Source organism: Oreochromis niloticus, linkage group LG7, assembly GCF_001858045.2.
Source record: "Oreochromis niloticus isolate F11D_XX linkage group LG7, O_niloticus_UMD_NMBU, whole genome shotgun sequence".
NCBI lineage: Eukaryota > Metazoa > Chordata > Actinopteri > Cichliformes > Cichlidae > Oreochromis > Oreochromis niloticus.
The window spans coordinates 61,519,281-61,537,328 of record NC_031972.2 but is presented as its reverse complement, the minus strand read 5'-3'; positions in this window follow the sequence as shown (position 1 = coordinate 61,537,328).

Genomic DNA, 18,048 nt, shown 5'->3' with positions numbered 1-18,048 from the left:
AACATCCGTCAGTCTCTAACAACCAGTTGGCCCTACTTGGTATGCAGGAGCAAGGAGGGCTATAAAACGGCTCATTGCAGGTGACATCCTCCTGAGGGCTTTCTGCCAATACAAAGACTGAAAACTAATTCATTCTGGAGCACCAATTCATATTCATTACTCTCACACATCTGCGAAACATGACAGATTGATTGAGGCTGCCTGAAAACGCAGATCCAAACTGTTTCTCGGTTAGCTAGCTTTCCATCAGCGATACTGCTTTCCTGTGTGACTTGATTAATTATTGCTGGAGTCTTGGGAGCAAAGCACCAAGTGGAGAGGGCCTGGATAGAGAATGAAGAAGATGAACATCAGGGAGAGTGGTTCCCTCTCAAAGTGGAGTAAAATTATAAAACATAAGACTATTTTAAAGGAAAATGTCAAAGAGGATGAAGGACATCTGCAGGCAGTGGAAGAACAAGTCTTCCAATTCCCAACTTTGCTAATATAGCAACAGACCAAGAGCTACATTTCAAACATGTTTAATACAAAATGAGAAATAAACTGAAAACCTTTTTAGTGCTTTGGTAAAAGGTGTTTAATTTAAGCTGGCAAAAGTGACTTTAATATTTTTTTTAAATGTCCTTTCAGATTGATTTGATGGATTATTAAAATGAATTATGGATTAGTGTTGCTTCAAATAAAGAAAAGTGACCAGCAAGAATTATACTTGCAGGTTTAATCTATATATGTATCAGATTTGGAAATATCGGAGCCTAAATTAATAATAAATTACTTATTTTCAAAAGTAATTAGTTACTTTATTACTTAGTTACCAGACCATTCAGCCCAATTCTATTTTTGCTGCATAATCCATCATATAAAATTGAATCAAATGAAAAAGTCTCTTTTTAAAACTTGTTTTATTAGTTTTAATCTTTTAACTTTATGCATCAACCAAAAATTAAATTATATGCAAGAAGAAATGTGTTTAACATTTAAACCTATTTTCTGCATATTCCAGGATATAAAATAAAATAATGTTTAGTGTTTACAGTCACTCTTTCAAATAGATGCAAGTAAAACACAGCAGAAAATAAATAAAAAAGTCCTGTCGCTCCTCTATTGTCACCTGTTTGTCAGGAGTGGGGCAGGTGGAGGTTTGCCCGGTGCCACAGCGGTCATGCCAGTGGGGGGATCCGGGGTTTTTCTGTGAATTTCACATTGACGTGGCAGCGTGCTCGGTACTTGCTCAGATTTGAAGTTTAATTTTTCGCCGTAGAAAGAAGTTTTCTTCCCATGCAGAGTGTACAGCGACGCTAATGTAAGCTAATGTAAGGTCAGTACTTCCAAGCTTTAAATGCAGCATGGTCGCATTCTCTCCCGCGCTCCATATTATCCATTGTTGATCTGCACACGGATGTTGCACCCGCTTACGTCATTGTCGTGAGACACTCTCACAAACAAAATGACGGTTTAGTAACGCAGTAACGCAGGGTGGGGAAAGCCACAGTAATCTAATTACTTTTTTTGCAATAGTAATCCCTTACCTTATTCGTTACTTGAAAAAAGTAATCGGATTACAGTAACGTGTTACTGCCCACCTCTGGTGATAATTAATAACAAATATAAACGTGTTATTTTATAAACTTTCCAAATCTGGAGCCTTTGACAGAAGCGGTAATAAAGCCTGGTAAGAGTTAGAACTACTGGTGCGCGTGCTGATTGATGCGCATCTCCCCGTAGAAGAAGATGAGGGCTGTATGTCAGGGCCCAGGTGTGGTGCAGCAAGATAAGAGCTAACTGGCTGCTATCTTCATGACTTTGATGACTACAGATGACAGACGGTGATGGAAAGCAAACCTTATTATGGATTTGACATTCAGATCAGGGAGATCAGAAGAGCAGACGCCCGGCCTCAGAGGGCATCGACGAAAGCTGTCTGCAGTCCTTCTGTATTCCCGAGTCCTGTGTTTGTGTAACAAGGTTTGGGATTTGCTTCTGTCATTTCATCGAGTTCGCCTTGATTTAAGCCTCAGTGACTATAACAGACAGACTGTTAATGTAGGTACTGATTGATGATTCATAATTTGATCGTAAAGGCTCATATTTGTTTGAATTCAGATGAAAGTTTGATACTAAATATGTGCATGTTATCTATTTTGAGCATTTTACCTCGGGATATTTGTATTGATATTGTCACCGGATTTTACTGCATTGTTCAGAGTTTTATCTTTTTCTCCTTTGCAGCAGACAGCGTGCGATCTCAGGGTTTACCTGACAGCGGCTCATTTATCTTGCAGGATCAGAATGCCACTCCTTGGCTCTTAAATCTGATTCTGGCACCATGAACTTCAGTGATAAGGCCACGTTGCTTGCACATAACTGTTGTCATAAAAGAACAGTGCACCCTGTGAAGCAGTGGCCACCTGACCTGAACTGGCTAAAAATAAGTTGATATTTTCTTCTGTGGTGACAGTTAGAGCTTCTCTGCCCCTCCTACTAAGATGCATTTATCTATGAATTTAAAGGTTAAAGTATGACTTTTCCACTGAACTGCAGAATCAAACTGTAGCCAACTTCAGTCTCGGCTTCATTATGTTATAAACCTTGCAGAAACTCAGTTAAAAAGGACGCCATCATGATCATAAAAATGATGACTTTGCAGAAGTTCTGATAAATGTATCATATTTTAAATGTAATATGTCAGAATATTAGTATATATCAGTATATACAATACAGTCATTCAGTTGGATTGGATTAGTCTATGAGCAATTTAATCACTAAGTCCAGCAAGCAAAGTATAATTTCCATTATACAACACAAACACCCACTCAGAAAAGTTCCATTGATTACTCAAGTAGGTAACAAAGAAAGAAAAAGACGACTTCTCATGCCTCAAAGGTAAAAGACATATATATTATTGTTATGTGCTACATTCTGGAGGCACGTTGTTGTTGTCTGGCTTATTTTCAGACACACAGGAAAGAACCAACACATACACCAACAGGCACAAGTCTTGTGGGGATCGGATATCAGCACACAAACACAAACAGACAAAAAGTCTCGGTTGGATCGAGCCTAAAGCTGGTCTTAGACACATGCGCGAGCACGCGGGTCTACGTGAGTTAATTAGAAAGTGGTGCTAACGGGAAGAACAGCTCCAAGCGCTTTTTCTCCATCAGTAGCTCCTAACCAATCTTACCAATCTTCTCTAATCAGGTTAAACTCTGTCTGACTGCGAGGGGAAAAAGAGACGATAGACAGTGAGCTGTGATCTCTCAGTCAAAGCGCTCAGACTGAGTGCTCCACTTCCCCCTGCTACCTGCTGAGGATAATGCACTTTGTTTGTAATATGATTAAAGTTCTGAGAAAAGCTTTTAAGCTGCATCTGAATTCACTCTGTGGTTGGAGGAAATAGATTCTAACTGACACCAGGTGCCGCGTAGACGTTTATGTTTGTGAAAATGACTGTTGAATATTTAAAATATTGATTAAAAAAATATTTGAGTTCACTGCTTAAGTTTATCCTGTACAGTCCTGGAGAACAACAAAACAGCCACCACTTAGGAGCTTAAAAATGTATTTTTAATTAATTGATTATTTATAATCCTATTTTTTAAATGTTACTTAAACCCTTAAGCCAAATTACCTTATTTAAAGAAACGCTTGTGCATTTATTGGGGAAATATTCTCCGTATTTGAGATAATTAATAAAAATAGTTCTTCTATATTCTTTCATATATTTGTTAAAATTGAGCTAAAACAGAAGTATTTTGTCACATTGTGGCCTGTTGTGAACTTAAACTCTAAAAGCATCCATAAATATCTAAGCTGTCCTGAACACTGTTGTGTTTACCTGCTGTAGTAAAGCAATAAACAAATGATGCACAATGAAGCTGTGCCACACCTCATGTTTATTTGATACTGCATGAAAATGACAGCTGTAAGTAAGGACGTCCCATTTTTTAAATGTCTGTTGCCTTGAGAGCTCACTCCTCATGTCTTTTCTCTGCCTCATCAGATAAAGATAAAGACAGATAAAGACATGACGACACCATTTAAGGATGTGCAGTCTTAGTTATTATGCTCCATTTGTTTCGCCCGCCCCTATTATTGTCTACTTTGTGTGATCTAATGAACTGCAAAGAAGCCAGTGTATTCCCCAAACTGACTGGCTATACAGTTAATCGCCCTTCATTCAGAAAAGTTTCAGGATGTGACTTTTTCCCATTTCATAGCATCAGATTTAGTCATTGTGATTCTCGCTCTGCATCGTTTTGGTTGTTAAAGCACCTGCCAGGTGCCGCGGGGTAAGAAGGAGGCAGGTGGCTCAGAAGGCCCCGTGGTGGTGAGCGTAATGTTCATTGTGTCATCTCCATGTTGATGCATGGTTTCACAGGACGTGGAGAAACAGCTAGGGCACGGCAGATGCTCTCTCATCTCCTCTAACACGAAGGACTAGCTCACACACACAATTTCCTTTTTGCTTCCATAGCTGCTGTTCCGATTATTCCTGCTAAGTTGAACAAATCCATCAGACAGAAGTAAGTGATGGAATGACGGCGGCTCATTTGCTGCAACAGCCATGCCTGTTTGCCAAAGTGGCAGCATCACTGGCTGATTTTACAGCAGAGACAACACGAGAGAGTCAGTGAAGCAGTCTTTCCTTTCTTTGAGAAAACACAGGACACCATACAGCTACAAAATCTGAAGACATGATGAATGAGTGGAAATATCTTACAACTACATCATCAGCCAGAAAAATATTAGTTGAAATTAATTAAAACTTCTACAGTAGGCTTTTGAAAAGACAAATACCATTAACTCGCAGGCTTTACTGCCTTTCTCAACGACTGTGCATCCGTCACTTTACAGACAGTAATGGTCCACTCTTATCTCTGAAAGAGTGCTTTTTAATGTTCACCATCAAGAAGAGAACGGGGAGAAGAGGAAGGAATCCAATTTCCATCTTCTGCATAAAGCTATTTCCAGGAGTTCTCAGTCCTTTTCTAATTAATGTGAATTTATTGCAATGTAAAAATAGATGTGTGAATGTGTGTGTGCAAGAGTTTCATTGAACATGAGACGATTTCTTAAACCACATTTACTGCCATGAACAACTACACACTCTCACATACTAGATTTTTCTCCTGTTCTCTCGACACGAGCTTTTTGCTTGCAGTGTAGTCGCTGACACCAGTTGACTCTGCAATAAAACAGAAACTTCTTCTCCCACTGACCCACAACAAGGGTTAATGTGTTGAACTGTGCTGGGGTATTTCCACACAGAAAGCTCTGCTTCCTGTGCCTTTGTGCATTTCTATCTGTGTGTGATACTTTGTGTGTATGTGTGGGAAACCATTTCTGTTTACACTGTGCAAAGATATGGAGGATGAAGGATATTCACAGCATCATTAGACACACAGACGATGGTTGTAATGAGCTGGCCATCACTCCGCGATTAGCATCATTAACCTCTGATGCTTCCCGTCTCCTCCCTGAGCTTCTGTGAAGTTTCAACCATGAATTTTTACATAAAGTTATAAAGTAAACATGCCATTATTCAGGGAATCTTTCAAAGCACTGACAACACATCTATGATCTAAACCATGTGCTTCAGTTAGCTACTCATGACTATAACTTATTTATTTTGCTTTCAGTCATCAAGAATTTTTTGCAATTTTACATATACATGAAGTAAAAACACTTCTCCATCGCTATATATTGATGACATACATTTTTTCTTTTTTTCTGTTTAAATGTGCTGTTTATTCTAAGCAAGCACCAGTGGGATGAAAAGGGATGCGTGCTCTGTCCATTTCTGTAATCAGCCCTACTCTTCAGATTTGGCTTCCTGCAACTTTGTAGTAAAATAAAATTGGTTTAAAGGAATACCTTTTTGATGCAATGTAGATAATTCAGCAGATGTCACGGGTATGGGCAGTCATCACAATAGGATTTCCAGTCATCCATTTAAAAGTAGTGGCAGAGCAGGAAGCAGTCCAGAGGTGCAAAAGAAGATAACCTTGAAAATGCCTTCAGGGCGAACAACGAGAACCTGGTATAACTTTTGACTTTCGTGGGACTTTCAGGGAACTTTCTTATCACACTTTGTTATTCTCACCAGAGTGAAAGCCAAAATGTGAACATGGTCACGGCGCCTGGAAAGGTCAATGACCAAAAAACATTTTAGATCACTAGCACTAAAATATTTGAAGATAAATCAAAAGCAATGTCAAAATATCAGTAATAAGCTCTGTTCGCACACAAAACCACACTGCTTGTTTACAGTAGACTACAATAGAGAGCTCTCTAGCTAACCTGGGTTTGTGTAAAATGACATGTGACACTTATGAGGTTATTTAAGGCCTAAAAGGTTATGTATTCAAAATTTCCCTTTTATACATTTTTTAGCTTTTTTTGTTTTGTTTTGTTTTTTCTCAGTTGATAGGATAAATTTGTGTCCTTACTCATGTACCTGCCTGAGGCTTTTCTCCTCCAGTGAATCTCATTCATTCTCACCTTGTGATGTATTCTCTTAGCACACTGTCTGCCAACAGTTTGGCCCAGAGATTTAAGACCCCCAGCCTGACCAGAAGGTGATGTTCATGGTGCATACAACTCCCCATAAACACAGCCTACTCATTCATTTTCACTCAATCCCCCAAGCCCTATGGCCAGATACCAACAACCCTGACAGGCAGCCAGGGGCCTGGTCCCCAGCCCTCGGTCCCTCAGCCTCAGCCGCTCAGCCCGGATAGCACAGAGAGCTACACGTGGGCTGCCACCTGATAAATGAGCTGACAAGCCTTCTCCCCGTTACTCATTTCCCTCCTGAGGGAGGTAAGGAAAAGAGAAAAAATAGGAACATTGGAAAGGGAAAAAGACAGAAAGACAGAAAGAAAAAAAATGAACTGACTTGCAGCATGGCTATTTTTAGTAAGCCTGTTATATGCTCCATTACTCTGAGAGGGTAGAAGAGAGAAAAGAGGGGGGTTAAGGAGGGGGACAGGTGGCAGCGAGGGATCGAGTAGAAGATCAAGTGATGGAAAGCGTGAAAAAGTGAGTTTGAAGCACAAAGGTGAAATAGGAAGGTAACAATGAATGAAATGCAGACGAGAGATCAGTATCTTTAAAGGCAAAAGAGACACACAAACACCTATGTGATGAGACAGCTTGCTCGCGTTCATTTCTTCACCTAACTGCCACTTCTGCAGTTCCACATTGACACCGTGTGAACGTCAACACTGTTATTGCGCCCCTCTTGTTAAAAGTGAATTCTAATTCTGTTGGTGTATGCCTGAAGTGTGGTGAATAGATCTGACAAAAAATGTTGTTTGGTCTGTTGTCTTCTGTGACACGTAATTACAAAGGACATTGTGTCCAATGCCTGGTTTCCATTTCAAGTGACTATTGTCTGTAATTTGTCCAGAACATCAAAAGTGCTCGGGTAACAGAAAATCGATCGTTTTTCACCAGCACCATAAAATCTTTGTTGGGTGAATATATGCACCTTCACTTCACGGGAACATGTAGGAAGCTCTTCTGTTTGTACGTTTATGACAGAAATTTGTGCAGCAAGGTATGCTGTGCAGCTAATTCTAGCTGACTGAATGCTTTCCAAGAGTGTTGTTGAATCATAATGAGCGGCAAGGCATCAGTCAACCATTTTGGCTCTGTGAGGCCTTGGCAAACCAATCCGGCATACTCATTAGCGGTGAATAAAGCGACATGCTCTTCATCTTGGGACTCCAAGATGAAGAGCATGTTGAGTCTTGCAACATCAGTCTTCACTGTCTGGGACTCTGGTGAAACAATCTTTTAAAAGGGTTTCTTATTTAAATAGAAGTTTACTCTGGTATCGAGTGAACTTTAATGCATCCTCTGTATCTATCACACGGCATTTTACAACAGTCTAGTTTCCTACTCGTGGTGAAGACAGATTCAATCTGTTGCCTCTTACCCTTCACATTTCATCATCGTAATTGATTTCACAGTTATTTGATTTTGTTAGACAGAGACAGAGGCTTGAACCTGCATATTTACCTGCATATTAAAACAAATACCCAACTTTGGAATATCAATACAATGTCCTGTTATACAAAATCATATCATTTTACAATCATTTTTTTGTACATTGAAAAAACTGTCCCTCAGTGCAACCAAGATGTTTGCCTTTATTTGTGCATTTGATTGTCAAACATGTTTTCTTGCTCTACCTTTGAGTTCACAATACTGCCAAGGTATTCTATTGGTACTTACAATTATTTGTGTTCTTTAAAACTTTAGTGTGATTGTTGCAACATTTTTGGCATATTTGCCAAGTTGGTATGTGCCTCCACATTTCTTGAGACCAGATTTAATCTTTTTACAACAGTTTGGATTTGCATACTCACATTCTGTTAAAGTTATACATGCAAAACAGTTTTTTTACACATCCAGCCCATCTGGATGTGAACTCTCAGTTCTCCCAACTCTGTGTTGCACTATTAGATCTTTGGGATTTAATACCAGTCTTAGCATCCCGACAAACAATTTTCAGCTGTTTGCTGATCACATTTTAATCATGTCTTGCAGTTCTTATTGTTTGTGTTTAGCACTGTGTTTATCTGAAAAGTGGTGGATTGGGAGATAAGATAAGATAAGATAACCTTTATTAGTCCCACACGTGGCAAATTTGTTTTGTCACAGCAGGAAGTGGACAGTGCAAAACTTGTATAGTAAAATTAGAATACAATAAGAATAGAATAGAAATAAGAATACTATATACAGTAGAATACATAGAATAAAATATACAATAGGATAAAAATAGAATGCAAATATTTTATACAACTGAGTAAAAAATACAACTTTTTCAGAAAAAGAGTATTGCACTTAGTGTTATTGCACATGTGTGTGTTTGATCAGTTGTTGTGGAGTCTGACAGCAGTGGGGAGGAAAGACCTGCGAAGTCTCTCCGTCCCACACCGTGGGTGCCGCAGCCACTGAAGGAGCTGCTCAGTGCTGTCAGAGTCTCCTGCATGGGGTGGGAGATGTTGTCCATCAGGGGCAGGACAAGTGTAAGAAAAGTTGCTTATATTAGATGTTTTCAGTTGCAATCAGAGCATACCAAGAATCAGCCTGCTGCTTACAATTCCAATCCAGTAACCTGTCAACGTGTCACATGCTGGATCCACAAACAACAAGCAGCCTCATGCTCTAATGGACCCACATAAAATACTTCTCAAGGTGACTGTCATTTTTGCAGGATACAATACGATTCGTTTTACATCAAGTGAATGTAATTAGACAACACCCAGAGCAACGGGATATTTTCGTGTATATTTCATAATTTGAAAACATGCGTGCATATTCATAAATCCTTAATAACACCAAAAGCTAAATTTGACCAAGTTTTTCTATTAAAGTTCCTGGAAAAAATTTATTTTCTGAAATCATTTTTAGCGTGATTGATAAAATGCTTGGAATTTGAGCTATCCCACTGAAGTCCGAACAGTTAACATTTCTGACTCCATTCTCTTCTTGCTGGGCTCTGCAGTTAGAAGTTAGATTAACCCCCCCATAAAGTCATGGTCATATCATTGTCAAGGATGCTGAGGCTGGACTCAAAAGCAGGACTCCGAACTGTCCAGTCAGAAAGGAGGGTTCATATACAACACCAGTGAGATTATGTACATTTATACAGTGATGAGGGAAAAAGGGATTTCAGGGGCTCCAAGGGAGAGTCTGGGGCTGGTGAGGGACACACGTTCACTCCTTTCTTCACACTGTCCAGTCCAACACCGTGACCACACTTACACACTTCCAGGTCGGGTCTCATGGAAAACAGGCGCATGTCCGGGCAGGTCTATACGGGGAGATGGAGGGTGATGTCAGTAAAGCACTAGGGAAGTGAGAGAGCCAGGCTAAACTAACAAAGGTAAGTATAACACTCCAGCGAGGAACAGCACTCCAACATGGCCTTAAATCCAGTTTAGATCCATCAGTCGTGATGAGCCGCAGGTGTAGGTGCGTGGGTGGAGGTCAGGTGAACCACAGGATCCCGCCCTGGTGAACATGGAGAGTACAGCACTCCAGGGCGGTCACTGAAGAACCATGACAATCTTTAAACATCACTGCTTTGTGAAAATTGACTCAAAATGTAATAACAACCTGTTGCCTGCATGTCACAACAAATGCCAATGCTATTGTAAAAGTCAATGTTTGCTGTTGCAGACACACAAAATCACTGGTAGTGACAAAGACATGAAATGACAGTTACTTTTTAACACAATAAAATACACAATAAAACTTCATGCTGAGAGACTCTGATGGGCAGAGGCTAAAGCCATGGATGGCAGGAACAACAGCAGTCAGAACGACCACTTGTATTAGAAGCAAGTTTGGAAGCAAGTTTGTGAATGCCCCAAGTGTTTTGTGCCTGTGTGTGTGTGTGTGTGTGTGTGTGTGTGTGTGTGTGTGTGTGTGTGTGTGTGCGCGCGCGCGCGCGTGTGTGTGTGTGTGTGTGTGTGTGTGTGTGTGTGTGTGTGCGCGCGCTCGCGTGTGTGTGTGTGTGTGTGTGCGCGTGTGTGTGTGTGCATGTGTTCCTAGTGTAAAATCTACTTACAAGAATGAGGTAGACAAAGTAGTTTCTTCTTCTTTCCAAATCATCAAAATCTCTTGACTTTGCAAAAGAGACAGAAAATGAATTTTCCTACCACTGCATGTTTACTGTTTACTGCATCTTCTACATCAATTAATCTGCTGTTGCAATGCTTTTCTGTTTTGTTTTATTTAATACAAACAAGTCCCTAATATTGGCAGCATGGTGTTAGCACTGTTACCTCACAGCAAGAATGTCCTGAGTTCAATTCCTGGGTCTTTCTGTGTTGAGTTTGCATGTTCTCCCCGTGTTTGCGTGGGTTCTCTCTGGGTACTCCAGCTTCCTCCCACAGTCCAAAGACATGCATTTAGTGGGGATAGGTTAATTGGAAACTCTTAATTGCCCATAGGTGTGAAAGTGAGTGCGAATGGTTGCCTGTGTCTATATGTTAGCCCTGTGACAAACTGGCAACCTGTCCAGGATGTATCCTGCCTCTTGCCCTATGACAGCTGGGATAGGCTCCAGCCCCCCAGCGACCCTGAAAAGGATAAGCGGAAGAGAATGGATGGATGGAAGTCCCTAAAATTGATCAGTGGTTGTCTCTGGCAGTGCATCTTTAAGCTCTGTTTTTAAAACCTCACAATGTAACTACAGTCAATGGGCTCAGTTTGACAGACACCAAATATTTGAACATTTCAGAAAAGAATCACTTTGATGCTAAGAGTAGATAAAGCCAGGGCCAGGAACATTTGATAGCAAGTCATCCAAACCATCAGTGGTATATTAATGACTACCCTTGTGTTGTAGATGGATTATCCCAAATATTCTCGAAACTTAAGTTTGGTCCATTTTCAGTATCTTTTTCCTCCCATATAATTGTATTTGTCATTGTCCATTGGGAACCCTCACATTAACTTTTATTGAGGGCAAAAAAGTCAGTGCAGGTAGCACACCATTATATAGCAGCTATAGCCCAACTTCAGTTACCATACAAACATTGCTGCTGTCTTCATTTATGTCCAAATCGACAGCCAAGACTTACATTTTAGTTTTTTAGAAATCCCTCAGAACAAAGTATGTCACCTTTGGAGAGAAACTAGCACGCTGACGTCCTGCTAACACCTAATGCACGAATCATGCTTCAGTGGGAAATCTACAACGTAACCCCTCTTAACCCTACGCCGTAACCTTCCATGGCATCAGAGTCGTTGCAGGCCATGTCGATCAGGTTAACCTTTTAAATTCTCTGTCTCATGGATGCCATCATGTTAAACTTTATTGTAATACCCGCGAAAGCAGTCACATCGATCATTTTATTGAAGATGGGCGATATTGGGCAGTTTTTAACTTTCAGTGATGCCACAGTGTTTGTTTAACTTTGGAAGCAAAAGATGTCACGGCAGACCGTGGAGCTGAGGAAAGTAGAACCCAAACGCTGGACTCTTATAGTGAAGGGCAATGGATTTATTTATAGTGAGTGGAAAAAACAACAACTATGTACAAATCCAGCACTGTGGCTCCCGTGGCGATTTCTCTGTGAATCCCACACAGTGCACATGTCCATAAACAGTGAAAAGGTGACAACTCCAAAACCCGATTCCACTCCGTGATTTCCCCTCATGACGACGCTCCTCGCTCCCGACTCCTGGTGACACAAAACACACAGCTCAGCAGGAAACCCACAGTAGCGATGTCGTTCACATAAACACTCATCAACGGAGATACTTTACAGGTTTGACATAGTATAATCCCGCACTGACTCGAGCTCCACCACCTTCCTCAATAGGACTCTCTTGATGAGGCCATCAGCTGCAGCTGGTGAAAGCTAACAAGCGGCAGGTGCGGCAGCCTCCAGTGCGGGAACACTTCCAGGTCACAGTCCCCTCAGCGACCCATATTATCCCGGAGCGCGTATGGCCACACACACAGGAAGAAGGAGGAAAAAAGGAGAGAAAACCACCAAAAACACAACATACAGAAAAATAAACATATACAAAAAATACATGAGCCATGACAAAAGAAGAATTTGGCTACAACCATTAGCATAGCAAAATTAGGGGGTGTCTTCCTATTATGGTGGTAGGAGGAGAGACCCCCAGAGTGTGTGTAGCCCCTAGCCATTGCTTTTCTTCTCACTTCCTTGTGAGGGAGACCTTACCCTTGTAGCGGGCATCGACCCGTCAGCGGGACATGTGTGACTGGAGAGTGTAGAGCTGTGGAGACCTGGCTTGTATGGTCTTGTTGTTGTCATTGCCAAATAAAGGTCTAGTGTTCTACCTGCCTGACTAGTTATCCAATTAACTTTCAGACTACACATCTGCTAGACTTGCTAGCCACTCCTCCCTCGTCAGACCGCCGTTACAACTTAAGCCTACATAAGCCTAGCTATGTACTTGTGTACTGTAGGTTAGCACACATGATTGTAATGGAATAAGTAATGGGTGAATATTTAGGCTTCAAATAAATGGAAAAGACTGAAATTTTTAGAAGCTCATGTGGGCTTCTATACATCTTGCCGGATATTACACTGCACATCTTTAAAAGGTCTGCCACAAAGAAAAACAATTTTGTTTTTTCTCTTTCTGTCTCCCCTTTATCGACATTCCTTTTCAGTTATTGTGTTTTCTAGCTGGTTGCTGGTATTCTTGATCCAAAGCTCAGTCTAAAAACCACCGGAAACAAATTCATGACAAGAAGAAGCCCTTGAGGATTGGAGAGTACAGATGGAACTGGCATCATTGCCAAAAAGGTTTAAACTAGACCAAGAGAATGGGCAGACACATACAAAGGAGATAACGGAGGAAGAACTGGAAGAATGATTCTTGACTTACTGCCAAGTGAACAACTCACTAAAGTCCAATTTATGAACTATATTTATAATCAGTAACCTTTGGGTACCTTTGCTAATCTAATTTTTTGGTAGACAAGCAGATATGTACAGTTCCACATCAATTTCCTCATTAATGAAAAGGAAATCCTGCCCCTGGCATTAAAAACACTTGTACTAGTACACTAGTAATTGGATTTCTCAGAATTTCATTAAAACACATGACTGCATTTTTACACATCTATTTTTTTATTAAACATCCATGAAGTTGAATCCAGGGCAGGGCGAATACATCCAAATGATTAAATCTTGAATCTGAAAAAAGGCTTACAATTGTGTCCTCAGGACTAGATCATTCTTTTCTCAGTTTTCCTCACAGCCACTGCAAGAATCTATCATCCACCCATCCCTATTCCCCTCAGCACCACCTGGCTTGTGGAAACACATTGTGATTAAATCTGTCCTTTATCGGTTTCCATTCCTTTCTACTCCACCGTCTGTTTCTCTTTCCTTGGGGCGGTCTCCATTTGTGGTTTATTTAGACCTTTCTCTTTCTGGCACAGTGGATGAAAAACTGATTTAGCAGTCTGGATCTCCTGTCACATTCATTTTGCAAATGACAACAGTATGTGTCACTTAGGGTGTGTGAACAGAAGAGGGAGCAGGGAGATGTCTGTTGAGCTCAGTCAATGACAAATAACTCTTGCATTGTCCACAGATGTCACCGAGTATTTTAACTTTTTTTCTATTTTCATGGTCACATACAAACATATGAGCACTTGCACGGAGACTTTTAGTCATTCATAACTAATGTTACATTTGATGAATTGCTTTCAGCTTCTATGTGGCATTTTACACATTTGTAATAAGCGCGAGTAAATGATCTTGGGCTGCTGGTTTATGGGTTGTTTTCATTTCCTGTGTGCTGACAGCCTGCCTCAAAGGTTGTCTGAAAAAAAACTGTGTAATTAGCGCAAAGTGGTTTTGCAAATTTAAGAAATGAAAAACAGAGGAAAATGTGACCATCTGCTGCATTTCCAGATGTTTGTGAAATAAGGATTTACAATTTGGACTCAAAGTTGTTTGCAGATTTAAGTCTACTGGTGAAAATTGTAGGTATAAACCTGCTTTGTCAATGAAATTGTTTGCTTGGGTTTAGGCAGCAAAAATACTTGGTTAGGATTAGGAAGAGATCACGGTACAGACTGATCACATATTTGAACCCCCCCATTTTCTAGGCTTTCCTGGTTGACTATTCCTGTCAAAACACAGTATCCTGCAGACATGAAACATATTATCAATTAGAACATAATAGTTTTAAGTCATGTGTCTGCAGACAAACTGGTTATACTTTATCACAATTTCACAAAATGCCACTAGGTTGAGTGGCACCAGTGAAAACATCAGAATGACAGAATATTATTTATCCTTTGGGGACATTGAGTGTTTGCATTAATTGCAAACGTTAAAACCTTAAAAGACAGAATTTCAAAAGACAAGTTGAAAGAAATATGCACAAGTGCAGGGATGTGCTGTGGACATCTCTCTGTAGTTTTCCAGTGTGCATTTATCTAAAACACTGTACTTTTAAATGTATTCTACTGTTTTTTCATGGGGAGCACCAAGAAGAAGCGAAAGAGCACTAAATGCCTTGTCTCCACAATTTCTCTAAATTTATCTTTAAGTTTAATACCTTTAAAATACCTTTAATAGCACAATTCTCTTTATAACAAGATAAGTTGGTTTATTTTTTATAACATCTAGTATAGATAGATAGATACTTGGGAAAATATATGGATATAAGTGGATAAAAACATGTATTAAATACCATATTATGTGTCATGTTTTCACTATTATTACATTATTACTGCAGTTACTTCAAACACTGTTAATCAGATGTTCTTAATGAAGTTAATGGCTTTGTAATTTATTTACATCATGCCTCATCAGCCTTTGAGGAAAACAGAGCCAGTCTGTGAGGCCCCATGTGTACACAACCACCACTATGTGTGTGTGTCTCTCTGTGTGTGTGTGTGTGTGTGTGTGTGTGTGTGTGTGTGTGTGTGTGTGTGTTTGTGTGTGTGTGTGCGCATCTGTGTGTCTGTGTGCCTCTCAGCATGCACATTGTCAAGACCATTCACAATAAACCTTTATGCTTTCATAAAGCCTCACTTATCCAGTGATATTGGCTTTTAGCTGAGTGCAGGTACAATTTTGTATTCATCAGCCATGTTAGCAACAACTCTCTCAGGGATGCAGCCTTGTGTTTGTTTACTAAAATATTTCCACATCTAGTAGATGAACTCTCTTTAATTCAGAGGAAAATCTCTTAAATAAAACATCTCTCTAATGATCCCGTGGCTTCTATTCTTTTCTCTGTACTATGACTGTGAAACAAAAGACGGATTTGCTGTGAAGTGTCCGTGGTACCGGCAGTGTTCATGCCTCAATAGGAGATTTATCCCACCGTAATTAATTAGTGGACAGATGGGCAAATCCGCCATGCTAGGACACACTGATAGTATAACTGTTCTATGTGATTAGTACTAAATAACTATGCAGCAAACTTGTAACTAGGAAATCTATAATCAGTTTTGTAAGGTGCTTATCCAAATTTGAACTCTGAACCTTCCTGCAGTAAGGCAGCAGTCCTAACTACTGCACCACCCCAATCTCAGGCAAATATTTCACACTGCACTAACACTTTCTGAGAACACAATACAGATATTTTTAGTTACATTTTGCACATTCTTATGACAGTAAGTTCCCTTTTTTCTACATTAGAATTAAAGTGGCATTAGTGCAAGCTGAAAGCACTCCTTTGTCTAAAAATAAAAAAAGGATGTAGGAATAAACAAGGTGCAGTACAGTGATGTACTGTACTGGCTTTCTGTGTAAAGTATGCATGTTCTCCCCATATTCTCTCTGGGAACTCCTCCTGCAGCCCAAGGTTAGGTTAGGTTAATTAGTGATTCTAAATTGACTGTAGGTGTGAATGTGTTTGTGATTGTTAGTCTGACTCTATTTCTCTTTGTGTTCATCCTGCAGGGTAAATCCTGGACAGACTGGCAACCTGTCCAGGATGTATCCCTCCTCTCACCCTGTGGCACCAGGAATAGCATCCAGCTCCCCCACAACCCTGAATTAGATAAGTGGAAGAAGATTGATGGTTGGATGGATAAATGCACAGGGACAAATATTCATAAATATCTACAGGAGCCCTGGACTTAATGCTCATGGACACAAGCCGAGGTAAGCCATGTGACCTCTCCTCTAAGAACTCTGTGTTGCCAGCCTGAGCTAACTCTTCTGAAGACTTGGACCTTTGTTCAGACCCTTAGATCCTTAATTACTTTTTGCTTATAGTACTTTTAATGTTTGTAATGTAATATGTCACTGAAATTAGATAAGATTACTTTGACATTTTATAGCTTGCAGTAGTTCATTAAACTGAAGTTAAACATAGCCCACTGTATTGTATTGCTTCCAGGGTCTTTCTATACTAACTGTTTTGTAATTTTATAACAGTGTCTAAGTGGATTTAGTGGAATCAATTGATAATTTTTCAATTTCTAGTTCTAGGTTTCATTCTTCAGCTGACTCATTCCTCTAATATGTGTATCTTCATTTGTTTGGCTGGCTGGTTTGTAGGAAAAATAAGACTTTTATGTTTTAGTTTTGCATCTGACCTGTCTATGCTGATATTACAGTGGTCTTTTAATGATGATTATGCCTTGCATCTCTGTTAAAGGTTTAACAAACACTCTCTCTGCACAGGTGATATGAGTCAGGCCACTTCAAAATTTCACAGAGGTTGATTTAATCTCTCACCCGCTCTCTTTCTGTCTCTCTCACTCTGACAAAGTCACATTATCTGAGCTTTTTAAAAAAAAATTCAGTTTCATTATCTATAAATCAGTTTTGCTTCTTGTTCAGATCCAAAAGTGCATAGTGTGATTTTTGGAAATGTGCAGTGCTTCAAGGTTGTTTTCCCACAGCCTGGTGAGTTGGTGCACACAGCAGTCATCAGCATTCATGTCAGGAAATTAGAAAGCTGGGACTGTCTCGCAGCATTACAGCTGAGTGAGAGCAGATTTCTCGCTATAGTTTATACTGTGTAAGGGAACTATAAAGAAAGAGAAACCGAAACAGAGGAAGAGAAAGAGGGAGATGGAAAGCTGTGACACAGGGACTGATTACGAGTGCACAGAATGAAAGGCTAGACGGTGTTGGGAAGATAACACAGTGCGAGAAAGTAAAGCAAACACGGATCCAGAGAGCAGACAAAGCAAGAGCTGAGAAAACAGCTTCAGGTCCAGGCGCCTTTCATACGAGAGACTCACAGAGCTGTAGCTCTGTCAGCACAGACTGTCAAACCTGCAGGCCCACCAGCAGTTACGACCCACAAAGGAGGCGTTGCTCTAGGTTTTACTGCCACACACACACATGCACACACACACACATGCACACACACACACATGCACACACACACACATGCGCACAGCACAGCCAAGCAGGAAGAATAGATTGTTCTCATAAAGGAACATTCCTACTCTTTAGATGCCATGTGTAAAATATTTGTTGCCACGTCTTTGATCACAGAAATCATTAGTGAGGTAACACTAAGTTCATCTGCTCTTTTCCTGTTGGGCTCATG